Genomic DNA, 12811 nt, shown 5'->3' on the forward strand with positions numbered 1-12811 from the left:
ACATGCCATGAGCACATTTTTTAAAACATCCAACACTTTTAGTGCTACTGAATGACCACAGTTCACTTTTACCTGGCTAATAAATTCAAATCTGACCAGTCTGCATTGTATCTGCACGGTTTGCAATTTTTCTTTTTGTTCCCTTGTTCAACAGTTCCAGTCAGCATTGAGGTCTGAAGAGCATTTAAACCATTGGGGTTCACAATATTTCAGCCTTTAGAGTGCGTTTTAAAATGGAACAAAAAATTACGCAATCAGATTGTTTTAAAAACTTGTCATATTTATTGGGCTTAGTACAATAGAAGTGTCTTGAGCAGGGGTGATGATCCTCACTCGGCAACTGACTCCAGTCAAACAGCATCTTTGGCAGCAGATTAGGAACCTGCTCCTAGACATCAGTCCATGTTATTCTGAAACCAATTTAAGGGGTGCACAAGAATTGGGTAGGCGAGAGACTGGCTTAATTTTCCATGTTCTGCCGAAATAGTAATAGAAGCGGTGGTGTATTGGTATTGTCACTGGGCTAGTAAACCAGAGACCTAGCAAAATGCTCTGGGGACCCAGGTTCAAATCCCACCACTGCAGATGGTGAAATTTGAATTCAATAAAAATCTGGAATTAAAAAAAAGTAATAGAACATAGAAAAATACAGGATAGAACAGGCCCTTCGGCCCACGATGTTGTGCCGATCTTTTGTCCTAGATTAAGAACAAATTAATCTACACCCCATCATTCTACCGTAATCCATGTACCTATCCAATAGCCGCTTGAAGGTCCCTAATGTTTCCGGCTCAACTAATTCCACAGGCAGTGCATTCCATGCCCCCACTACTCTCCGGGTAAAGAACCTACCTCTAATATCCCCCCTATATCTTCCAACATTCACCTTAAATTTATATCCCCTTGTAATGGTTTGTTCCACCCGGGGAAAAAAGTCTCTGACTGTCTACTCATCTATTTCCCTGATCATCTTATAAACCTCTATCAAGTCGCCCCTCATTCCTCTCCGTTCTAATGAGAAAAAGCCTAGCACCCTCAACCTTTCCTCGTAAGACCTACTCTCCATTCCAGGAAACATCCTGGTAAATCTCCTTTGCACCTTTTCCAAAGCTTCCACATCCTTCCTAAAATGAGGAGACTAGAACTGCACACAGTACTCCAAATGTGGCCTTACCAAGGTTTTGTACAGCTGCATCATCACCTCACGGCTCTTAAATTCAATCCCTCTGCTAATGAACGCTAGCACCCCATAGGCCTTCTTCACAGCTCTATCCACTTGAGTGGCAACTTTCAAATATCTATGAACATAGACCCCAAGATCTCTCTGCTCCACCACATTGCTAAGAACCCTACCATTAATCCTGTATTCCACATTCATATTTGTCCTTCAAAAATGGACAACCTCACACTTTTCAGGGTTAAACTCCATCTGCCACTTCTCAGCCCAGCTCTGCATCCTATCTATGTCTCTTTGCAGCCGACAACAGCCCTCCTCACTATCCACAACTCCACCAATCTTCATATCGTCTGTAAATTTACTGACCCACCCTTCACCTCCCTCATCCAAGTCATTAATGAAAATCACAAACAGCAGAGGACCCAGAACTGATCCCTGCGGTACGCCACTGGTAACTGGGCTCTAGGCTGAATATTTGCCATCCGCCACCACTCTCTGACTTCTATCGGTTAGCCAGTTTATTATCCAACTGGCCAAATTTCCCACTATCCCATGCCTGCTTACTTTCTGCGTAAGCCTACCATGGGAAACCTTATCAAATGCCTTACTAAAATCCATGTACACTATATCCACTGCTTTACCTTCATCCATGTGCTTGGTCACCTCCTCTAAGAATTCAATAAGACTTATGAGGCAAGATCTACCCCTCACAAATCCGTGCTGACTATCCCTAATCAAGCAGTGTCTTTCCAGATGCTCAGAAATCCTATCCCTCATACCCTTTCCATTACTTTGCCTACCACCAAAGTAAGACTAACTGGCCTGTAATTCCCAGGGTTATCCCCATTCCCTTTTTTGAACAGGGGCACGACATTCGCCACTCTCCAATCCCCTGGTACCACCCCTGTTGACAATGAGGACGAAAAGATCATTGCCAACGGCTCTGCAATTTCATCTCTTTCCCATAGAATCCTTGGATATATCCCGTCAGGCCCGGGGGACTTGTCTATCCTAAAGTTTTTCAAAATGCCCAACACATCTTCCTTCCGAATAAGTATTTCCTTGAGCTTACCAGTCTGTTCCACACTGTCCTCTCCAACAATATGGCCCCTCTCATTCGTAAATACTGAAGAAAGGTACTCATTCAAGACCTCTCCTATCTCTTCAGATCAATGCACAATCTCCCACTACTGTCCTTGGTCGGACCCACCCTCACTCTAGTCATTCTCATATTTCTCACATATGTGTAAAAAGTTCGCGGTTTCTTTGATCCTAACCACCAAAGATTTTTCATGCCCTCTCTTCGCTCTCCTAATCCATTTCTTCAGTTCCCTCCTGGCTATCTTGTATCCCTCCAGTGCCCTGTCTGAACCTTGTTTCCTCAGGCTTACATAAGTATCCTTCTTCCTCTTAACAAGACATTCACCCTCTCTTGTCAACCATGGTTCCCTCACTCGACCATCTCTTCCCTGCTTGACATACATATCAAGGACATGTAGTATCTGTTCCTTGAACAAGTTCCACCTTTCAATTGTGTCCTTCCTTAACAGCCTATGTTCCCAACTTATGCACTTCAGTTCTTGTCTGACAGCATCGTATTTACCCTTCCCCCAATTGTAAACCTTGTCCTGTTGCACGCACCTATCCCTCTGCATTACTAAAGTGAAAGTCACAGAATTGTGGTCACTATCTCCAAAATGCTCCCCCACAGACAAATCTATCACTTGCCCAGGTTCATTACCAAGTACCAAATCCAATATGGCCTCCCCTCTGGTCGGGCAATTTACATACTGTGTTAAAAAGCTTCCTTTACACACTGCACAAACACCATCCCATCCAAACTATTTGATCTAAAGAGTTTCCACTCAATATTTGGGAAGTTGAAGTCACCCCTGACAACTACCCTGTGACTTCTGCACCTTTCCAAAATCTGTTTCCCAATCTTTTCCTCCACATCTCTGCTGCTGTTGGGGGTCCTATAGAAAAATCCCAACAAGGTGACTGCACCTTTCCTGTTTCTGACTTCAACCCATACTACCTCAGTAGTCAGATCCTCCTCGAACTGCCTTTCTGCAGCTGTTGTACTATCTCTAATTAACAATGTGCAACCCCCCCTCCCCCCCCTCTTTTACCACCCTCCCTAATCTTATTGAAACATCTATAACCAGGAACCTCCAACAACCATTTCTGCCCCTCTTCTATCCAAGTTTCCATGATGGCAACCATATCGTAGTCCCAAGTACCGATCCAAGCCTTAAATTCACCCGCCTTATTCCTGATGCTTCTTGCGTTGAAGTATACACACTTCAACCCATCTCCATGCCTGCAAGTACTCTCCTATGTTAGTGTTACCTTCCCCACAGCCTCACTACACGCTTTGACGTCCTGAACATCGGCTACCTTAGTTGCTGGACTGCAAGTCCGGTTCCCATTCCCCTGCCAAATTAGTTTAAACCCTCCCGAAGAGTACTAGAAAATCTCTATCCCAGGATATAGGTGCCCCTCTGGTTCGGATGCAACCCGTCCTGCTTGTACAGGTCCCACCTTCCCCAGAATGCGCTCCAATTATCCAAATACCTGAAGCCCTCCCTCCTACACCATTCCTGCAGCCAAGTGTTCAACTGCACTCTCTCCCTATTTCTAGCCTCGCTATCAGGTGGCACCGGCAACAAACCAGAGATGACAACTCTGTCTGTCCTGGCTTTTAACTTCCAGCCTAACTCCCTAAAGTTGTTTATTACATCCACACCCCTTTTCCTACCTACGTCGTTGGTACCAATGTGCACCATGACTTCTGGCTGCTCCCCCTCCCCCTAAAGGATCCTGAAGACACGATCCGAGATATCCCTGGCCCTGGCACCAGGAGGCAACATACCTTCCGGGAGTCTCGCTCATGACCACAGAATCTCCTATCTATTCCCCTAACTATTGAGTCTCCTATCATTATTGTTTTTCTATTCTTCCTCCTTCCCTTCTGAGCCACAGAGCCAGACTCAGTGCCAGAGACCTGGCCGCTAGGGCCTTTCCCCAGTAGGTCACCACCCCCCTCCCCCCAACAACATCCAAAATGGTATACTTGTTTTGAAGGGGAACAGCCATGAGGGATCCCTGCACTGTCTGCCCGTTTGTTTTATTTCCCCTGACTGTAACCCAGCTACTCTTGTCCTGTACCTTGGGTGTAGTTACCTCCCTGTAACTCTTCTCTATTACCCCCTCTGCCTCCAAGATGATCTGAAGTTCATCCAGCTCCAGTTCCCTAACATGGTCTCTGAGGAGCTGGAGTTGGGTGCACTTCCTGCAGGTATAGTCAGCGGGGACACCGGTGGTATCCCTCACCACCCACATCCTACAGGAGGAGCATGCAACTGCCCTAGCCTCCATCCCCTCTTACCTTACAGAATATAGCTGCATTGTGGAGCAACTGGCACTCTGCCCTCCGACTATGAACCCAGTCAGCTGCAGTCTCTGTAAACTCCCGGCTCCCTTCATGCTCTTTGACGAAATGTATGAAATGAAAGGAGCACCTTGCTCCCTCCTCACCTAACCCCCTCAGTCACCAAACTCTCACTATAGCATTCAAATGCACCCAAATTCAGCACTCCCTCAGTCACCAAACTCTCACTTTCACACTCAAATGCACCCAAATTCAGCACTCCCTCAGTCACCATACTCTCACTTTCACACTCAAATGCACCCAAATTCAGCACTCAGTGCAATCAAAGTCTGCACTGTAACTAGCTCAGATTTATACTGTGACTCTAGCCTCTGTCCTAATCCAATTAACTAATTAACAAGCTGCAGCTGCAAGTAGCTACAAGTCGAACCTTTGTTTAAAGCTGATTGAAAATTCACCTTCTTCTCAACCAAACAACAAATTTTAAGTTAATTAACTAAATAAAAGAAAGACTAGACTTTAGATAAAAATAGAAAATAAACCCTTAATATCCCTCAGTCACCAAACTCTCAGTATAACACTCAAATGCACCCAAATGATGACCATGAAACCATTGTCGATCGTCGTAAAAACCCATCACGTTCATTAATGTCCTTTAAGCAAGGAGATCTGCCGTCCTTAGCTGGTCTGACTCCAGACCCACAGCAATGTGGTTGACTCTTAACTGCCCCTTCAAGGGCAATTGGGTATGGGCAATAAATGTTGGCACAACCTGCGATGCCCACGTCCTATGAGCGAATAAAATAAACCTTGCCCGAACGGAATATAATTGGCCTTGTGGCAATGTTTAAGAGTGAAGCTTTTCTCCATTACTTTTGAGTTTTTCAATGTAAGTTGTCCAAGTAAAATTCAAGTCACAAGCTGGAAAAAGCAAGAGTTAAATTGACAAACTTTTAATGATCAAATCCCTTGATCCATGATAAGGTGCCATGTGTCTGTCATAACTCCATTGGAAGCACACCTGCCTGAATCGGTTCGAGTCCCACTCCAGGATTTGAGCACAAGTAGGCTAACACTCCAATCTATTACCGAGGGAGTGCAGGACCATCAGCAAAGCCATCTTTCAGACATTAATCTAAGGCCCTGTCTGCCCCCTCAGGTGGATGTAGAAAATCCCATGACGCTATTTTGAGGAAGAGCAGAGGAGGTATCTGTTCTGGTCAATACTTGCCCCTCATTCAATATCACAGAGTCAAATTAACTGATCATTATCACACTGCTGTTTTTGGGAACTTACTGTGCACAAATTGCCTAGCTTGCTTCCTACTTTATAACTGTCACTAAATTGCTAATGTATTTTCTTGGCTCTGAATGTATTTTCTTGGCTCACGAAAGACCTCTATATAAATGCAAGTATTTTTTGATGTGTTTAATTTGTCAGTCGATGACCTTCTGTGAAACTTTTATAATGCCGTTCATGAATGTGTAAAAAGGATAGCACAGTGAATCCTGACCCATCATTATTTCAACATGAGGTCGATAGAATTTGCTTTATTTTTGGATCAGTGTGTGTAGGCAATTCTAAACAAGGTCTGTATCTGTGTGGCTTGGCCTCCAGGCTTGATCTGAAATCTTTTCTGAATAACATGCTTCATTTCTGTGTTGCTGTAATTATGTCTCAATCTTGCCAACCAGAGGACTCCTCGAGGAATTTGGTGGTGCACTGGCTCGGCACAATGCCTATTTTTAGAATCCAAAATTCCAGTGCAAAAGTCCATTCACGATTTATGATGCAGATAATCATACAAAATACTTGCATCTGAAGAGAACTTACTAAGTTTGTCAGGGATTCAGTAAACACACCCATAAGGAGTGGCGGTAATGTTTCCCATATTAGTCAGAAAATGACAGACCTGAAAATGAAATCGAAGAAATCCAGTTACACTCCGTTGGATGTTACTAAGCACACATGTTTTGCTCTGTAAATACGAGCCTCGTGCCAGAAACTGAGCAGCATTGAAAAAATCAGTCAGTCCCCAGGAACATTTTTACACTCTTTATTGGCAGAATTTAATTCCTACTAAAGATTTAACACCCCCTGAGTAAACACTGTAGCAATCATCAACATTATACTCCATCTGAATCGAGGGCTGATTACTTCTAAAGAGATAATTATCAGTCTCTTAGTTAGGTTCTGCTCATTGCAGAATTCCTCAAAATATTAAAACTATTGCTGATGCATTTCTATTGTTTGTTGGCACCACCTAATCTTATACCCGTTTTGTGTTCATTAAACCAAATTGCAAGTATCTCCCTCAGCAAACAGTAGAGTTCTTCAAAGCCATAAATCATAAAAGATCTCTCAAAAAAAAACCTAGCTTTGCATTATCATGGACCTATATGATGGCGACTTCCATATATCAAATTTAAGAACCTGACCAGGAGCTGCCTAGACACTTAAAGCATTGAAGTCAATGGGAATTGGAGGAAACACCCTCCTTGTTGGACTTGTACTTAACACAAAGGAAGATGGTTGTGGTTTTTGGAGGCCGAACGTGTCAGCCCCAGGATGTCGCTGCAGAGGTTTCTTGGGGTAGTGTCCTCGACCCAACCATTTTCAGCTGCTTCTCCAATGACCCTCCATCATAAGGTCAGAAGTAGGAATGTTTGCTAATGATTGTACTGTGTTCAGTAACATTTGCAAAACCTCAGATACCGAAGCAGTCCATCCAGCAAGACCTGGACAACACACAGGCTTGAGCTGATAAGTAGCAAGCCACATTTCCACCAAATAAGTTCCAGGCAATGTCCATCACCAACAAAAAATCTAACCATCTTCCATTGACACTTAGCAGCATTACCACCACTGAATCCCCTACTATTAACATCCAGGGGTTACTATAGACCAGAAACTTAACTGGACCAGGCATATGAATACTGTGGCTACAAGAACAGGTCAGTGCCTGGAAATTAAGCAGTTACTAACTCAGCTCTTGACTCCTCAGACCCTATCCACCATTTACAAGACAAAAGTCAGGAGTGTGGTGAAATGCTCTGTTTGCCTGGGTGAATGCACCTTAAGTGTTTCAAGAGATTCAATGCCATCTAAGACTTGATTGATACTCCTCCTGCCACCTTAAACATTCATTCCCTCTACCACTGGTATACCAGTGGCACCAGTGGGTGCTACTTGCAAGATGCAGTGCAGCAATTTGCCAAGGCTCCTTTTACAGCATCTTCTAAACCTAGGACCTGTACCAACTAAACACACGGGAACAGCAAGTTCTATGTCTCCAGGTCATACACCACCCTGACTTAGAACTTTAAAAAAAAAATTTAAACTACCCAATTCTTTTTTTTTCCAATTAAAGGACAATGTTGAGTGGCCTGTTCACCTACCATACACATCCTTGGTTGTGGGGGTGAGACCCACGCAGACACTGGGAGAATGTGCAAACTCCACATGGACAGCGACCCAGGGCCGGGATCGAACCCGGACTCTTGGTGCCGCGTGGCAGCAGTGCTAACCACTGCGCCACCGTGCTGCCCCCTGACTTAGAACTTTATCACAGTTCCTTCACTATTGCTCGGTCAAAAACCTGAAATGCCCTGCCGAATGGCTCTGTGGGTGTACCTACAACAGATGTACCAGAAGGCAGCTCACCACCACTTTTCAAGAGAAATGGGGTTGGGAAATAAAAGCTGGCCTTGCCAGCAATGCTCACATCTCATGAAAGAATCAGAAAAAATGCGCAAACTCTGGAATTTCCTTCGTACACCTCACCACTTCTCGACTTCAATTTCTTCCAAAGACACCCTTTGGCCAAGATTTTGATTATCTGCTCTTATATCTCCCCATGTGGCTCGATGGCGTTCTTTGTTTTATAATGCTCCCTAGATGAGCCTTGGGACATTTGATTACCTTTTAGGCACCACATAAAATTAAATTGTTGTTGTTCCTCAGATGAAACTTCAAGGTAAAATCAGTCTAGGTTGCTCCATTTCTCCCGCTTCCCTGCATCTAGATGTCTGCAAAGTGCCGTTCAACATGTGGGCATAACTTTATCAAACCATGTTAGATTAAAATTTACAGTCAATTACAGAAAGATCCAGCAAACGTCCACAGAAATGAATACTTTTAGGTTTGGGTACTGTTCCATGTCGGTTAGCAGAGGGTTTTCTCTTTCCAAGAAGGGTTGTAGGTCCTAATTAACTGTTACCTACTACATCTAGAAGTTACTTTTGTAATTCTGAGATACAGCTTGTTTGGAAAAGTAAAAATAGAAAATTCTGGAAATACACAGGTCTGGTAGCATCTGTGGAGAGAAAAACAGTTAACATTTCAGGTCGTAAAATTTCAGTTCTGATGAAAAGTGACAACTTGAAATGTTAACTCCTCTTCCCTCCACAGGTGCTGCCAGACCTGCTGAATATTTCCTGCAATTTCTGTTTTCCTTACATACCCAGCATTCACAGGACAAAAGTATTTTGATTTTGTTTTGAATGAGTGACTGGATAAACAAAGTAAATGTAGAAGATGTGCTGGATATAGTTATCCAGAAGGCACATGGTAAGCTGTCTCAAAGCATTCATTAGAAAAGCCTCGCCATATGCAAGAAGAAAAATGGATAGACCATTAGTCAGAAAACAGGATAAGTTTCAGTTGGAATTGGTGTATTGTGGGGAAGTACTGCGTCCATATTTGTCCATGTGTAGAGATGATTTGGACGAGAGTCTAGGAACCACAAACTTGAAATTTGGTGATGCTGCAAAAGTAGAGTTTGGCAAACTATGAGGAAGACTTCAGGATGACGTGAAAAGCTAGCAGAATGGACCGATAGCTTGAAGGGAGAATTTAACGTGGAGAAGTGTAAGGTAATGCATTCTGATAGGAAAAATGAAGAATATGAGTGTACGTTCAATGAAAAGATGGTCAAAGGTGCAGATAAACTAAGAGACCAATTGACTTTACAAGTTGTGGCATGGATGTCAAAATACTGAAGCAATAAATCGTTGCAAAATGCTGCAACTGTGCTCAGCTTTGAGTCCCAATATAGAAAATATATTCAAGCCATATTATAAATTCACAGGACATGCAGGAATTGGAAGCTTCAGTTAGGGTGAGACATGGAGTATTGGGACAATTTACACTGGAGCAGAGAAGGCATTTATATTAAAATTATGAAAGATTTTGATGGTGAATGGGGACAGACTATTCCCTCTGGTTGAGGAGTTGGTGGTACTGGGTCGTCAATTTAAAATAGTCACGAAGAAAATGAGGAGCGATGTTAGAAGAAATTTCTTTACACAGAGGATTGTTGGAGCATGGCATGTTTTACTGCAGGAAATGGGTTAAGCATTAATCATTGTATCTTTTAGAAGAAAAGTATAAATATTTCAAATACAATAGTGAGGAGAGTGCGGGAAATAGCATTAGTTTTGGATTGCTCGAGCAAAGAATTGACACGGATATGACAGGTGGATAGTCTGCTGTGCCACAATCTCCTATTGTTCAGTAGTACCTGACCATATCAGCTGAATCTTAGTCTGTTGTCGTCCCACATAGCTTCTCCTTTTCTAACCAATAAGGAATAATTAGGCCTCAGCTTCTTAAGTACACACTATGGTCATGGGAAAACCTATTTAGAGCAATCTCCCACTTTAACAAAAGTTACACAGCAGAGGATCCATCAGCAAGAGAATGGGGTTCTGAACCAAATCAGGATGGTACATCAGTCAATTTAATCAGCTGATTGGAAAATAATACCACCTGTTAAATTGTTATGTTATTCCGATATAATGTAGGAACTAAATGTTCATGTGTATGTATATATAAATATCCAAAATACCACATCATTCACTACTTCACTACAGTCTGCACCAAACTGACAGATCATATATCAGTCCACGACATATGATGAGATCTGTGAAATACATTCAAAGAAAGCTGCAGCATTTTATGCTTAAAAGCATTATTCTTTAGAGCAGGGTTTTTCAAAGTGCAGGTCGCGACCCGCGGTGGGTCACGGGCGGTGTCAGAAGGGTCACGGAGTAATTCTGTAATTCATAGGGAGAAGCCACTCCCCTGTAAAAATCAATAATTTAACAAGCCGTCGACTCAACATAAGGCTGAGAGGTAGCACCACTGGCGGGTGCAATTTTTCCATGTTCCTGCATGTGCGCCCTTGCATCAAACCACCCAATAAGCCCCGCCTATTTCTCGCAGCGACTGTCCTGCGGTAGCTGCCCCTCGAAAGCTGCATTCAAAATCTGTTCTCATTCCAACAGCCAGCCTCCCCCTCAATTAGCATAGCAACAATCCCTAGGTGTTAGCATTTTTGCTATAAGCACAAAACATTATTTGAGTGAAAGCCAGGTAGACCCACTTGATTTTTCACCCAATCACTGGTTTACCTGACAGTGAACAACTTATTCCGTTATTGGCAATTTTCTTTTACGACCATGCTTCACTTGCAACACATTAGAATAAAGCAACATTTTCACAGCATGTTCCCTTTTCAGTGCTTTGAAGGAGCTTTGTTCTATACAATTGGAAGGTCTTCTGAAAAGCAATTCGAGTAGCAATAAAAACTGGTTGTGCTGTGAGTGGACGGTGCAAAGTCTGTGCACAAGTTCCCCATGTATTGATGATGGGAAATTACAGACCTGGTGGATTGTATTGGACAGAATGTTTTCAGCAAGCAGGAGTGTGGAGCTGACATTGAGCTGCTTTGTGAAAATTGGAACATTGTAAAACTTAGACTGGTATGTTTTGTTTATTCAATCATGGGACGTAGGCATCGCAGGCTGGGCCAGCATTTACTGCCCATCCTAATTGCCCTTGGAGTCAACTACATCACATGAGTCACATGTAGGCCAGACCAGGTAAGGATGGCAGATTTCCTTTTTTAAATTCCAGATTTTCATTGAATTCAAACGTCAGCTGTAGTGGCGGGATTTGAACGTGCATCCCCAGAGCATTGCTCTAGGTCTGTGGTTTATAGGTCCAGTGACTACCACCTCCCCTATCAATGTAGCTCGCTGGTGACCTGAATCTTTGATTTTGTGAAGGTGGATGTTCTCATGCTCCAGTTTGAGCCGGGGGCTAGGGAGAATGGGAATGTGGTCCTGGTGTGCACCGAGGTTTTAGCCTTGGAGTCGGAAGCGTTGGGTGAAGAGGTTAAATCCTCAATAGAGAAAACACCCAGTAAAAAACTGTGGCTGTTTCCTGGGAGACTTTATCTGTTAGTTTTATTTCTGGATTTTATAGGAGACACGATAAATTCTCTGAGTCCAAGATCGGGAACACCCAGTGATAATCAGTCACTCGTTGAACATATACAAAATGTCCTTCCCCCCCCACCCCAGGGATGAATGAATTATTTAGGCGGAATACCTCCAGTATCTCTAATGAGTGACTATTCTTCATGTGTAACCCTGGACAGTGAATTTTTTTAAGATAGAAGGGCATCACAGGCATTTCTGATTCTGTCCTCACTCAATGCTGACAAATTCAATGCACTGGGGCTACAGGATAGTGATGAAAACAGGGAGACTAGATGATTTTCTTTCACTCCCTTGCACGGGGAAAGATAACTTTTAGTGTTCCGTACACTGCCTTGACTTAGGACAGACTGGGTAAGTGAGTGGTGTGGTCCTGAAGGTCAGCTGGCGTGAGTCCCAAAGGTCAGTCAGTTGGCTAAAGTGGTTCCCAGATAGAAAAAGTTTCAAAACACTGCTCTCGGGTTTCTGGGAACCACGAGACATAGCACTATGTGTGGAATATGTCTAGACCAGAACACAGGACAAACTGGTATGTTATGGTTGGACACCACAAAAATGTTCATTGTATCAGTATGGAGCAGAAGGAAGATCGGCGGCTCCTCTCTTCAGTGACGATTACTTTGACTAGCTTGCTGGTGTTTGGATCATGAGAGTACTTTCTCAGCTCTGCATTTAGTTAAGATAGACAATGTATTGCCAAATATATATATTAATATTACAAAGTGTAATATCTCCAATTTTGCAGGTGATGCAAAGTTGGGTGGGAGGGTGAGCTGTGAGGGAGATGCAGAGATGCTTCAATGTGATTTGGACAAGTTGAGTGAGTGGGCAAATGCATGGCAGATGCAGTGTAATGTGGATAAATGTGAGGTTATCCACTTTGATAGGGCAGATTATTACCTGAATGAAGATAAAAGAGGGAAATGTGCAACGAGACCTGGGTGTCCTCATACACC

At 43.2% G+C, this 12811-nt stretch overlaps 1 protein-coding gene across 4 annotated transcripts in view; it reads left to right on the forward strand.

Annotated features, from left to right (window-relative positions):
* LOC119952060 (protein Shroom4-like) overlaps positions 1–12811 on the forward strand; it is a 192753-nt gene that overhangs the window by 147724 nt on the left and 32218 nt on the right. The window lies entirely within an intron of this gene.

Source organism: Scyliorhinus canicula, chromosome 17, assembly GCF_902713615.1.
Source record: "Scyliorhinus canicula chromosome 17, sScyCan1.1, whole genome shotgun sequence".
NCBI classification, from domain to species: Eukaryota; Metazoa; Chordata; class Chondrichthyes; order Carcharhiniformes; family Scyliorhinidae; genus Scyliorhinus; species Scyliorhinus canicula.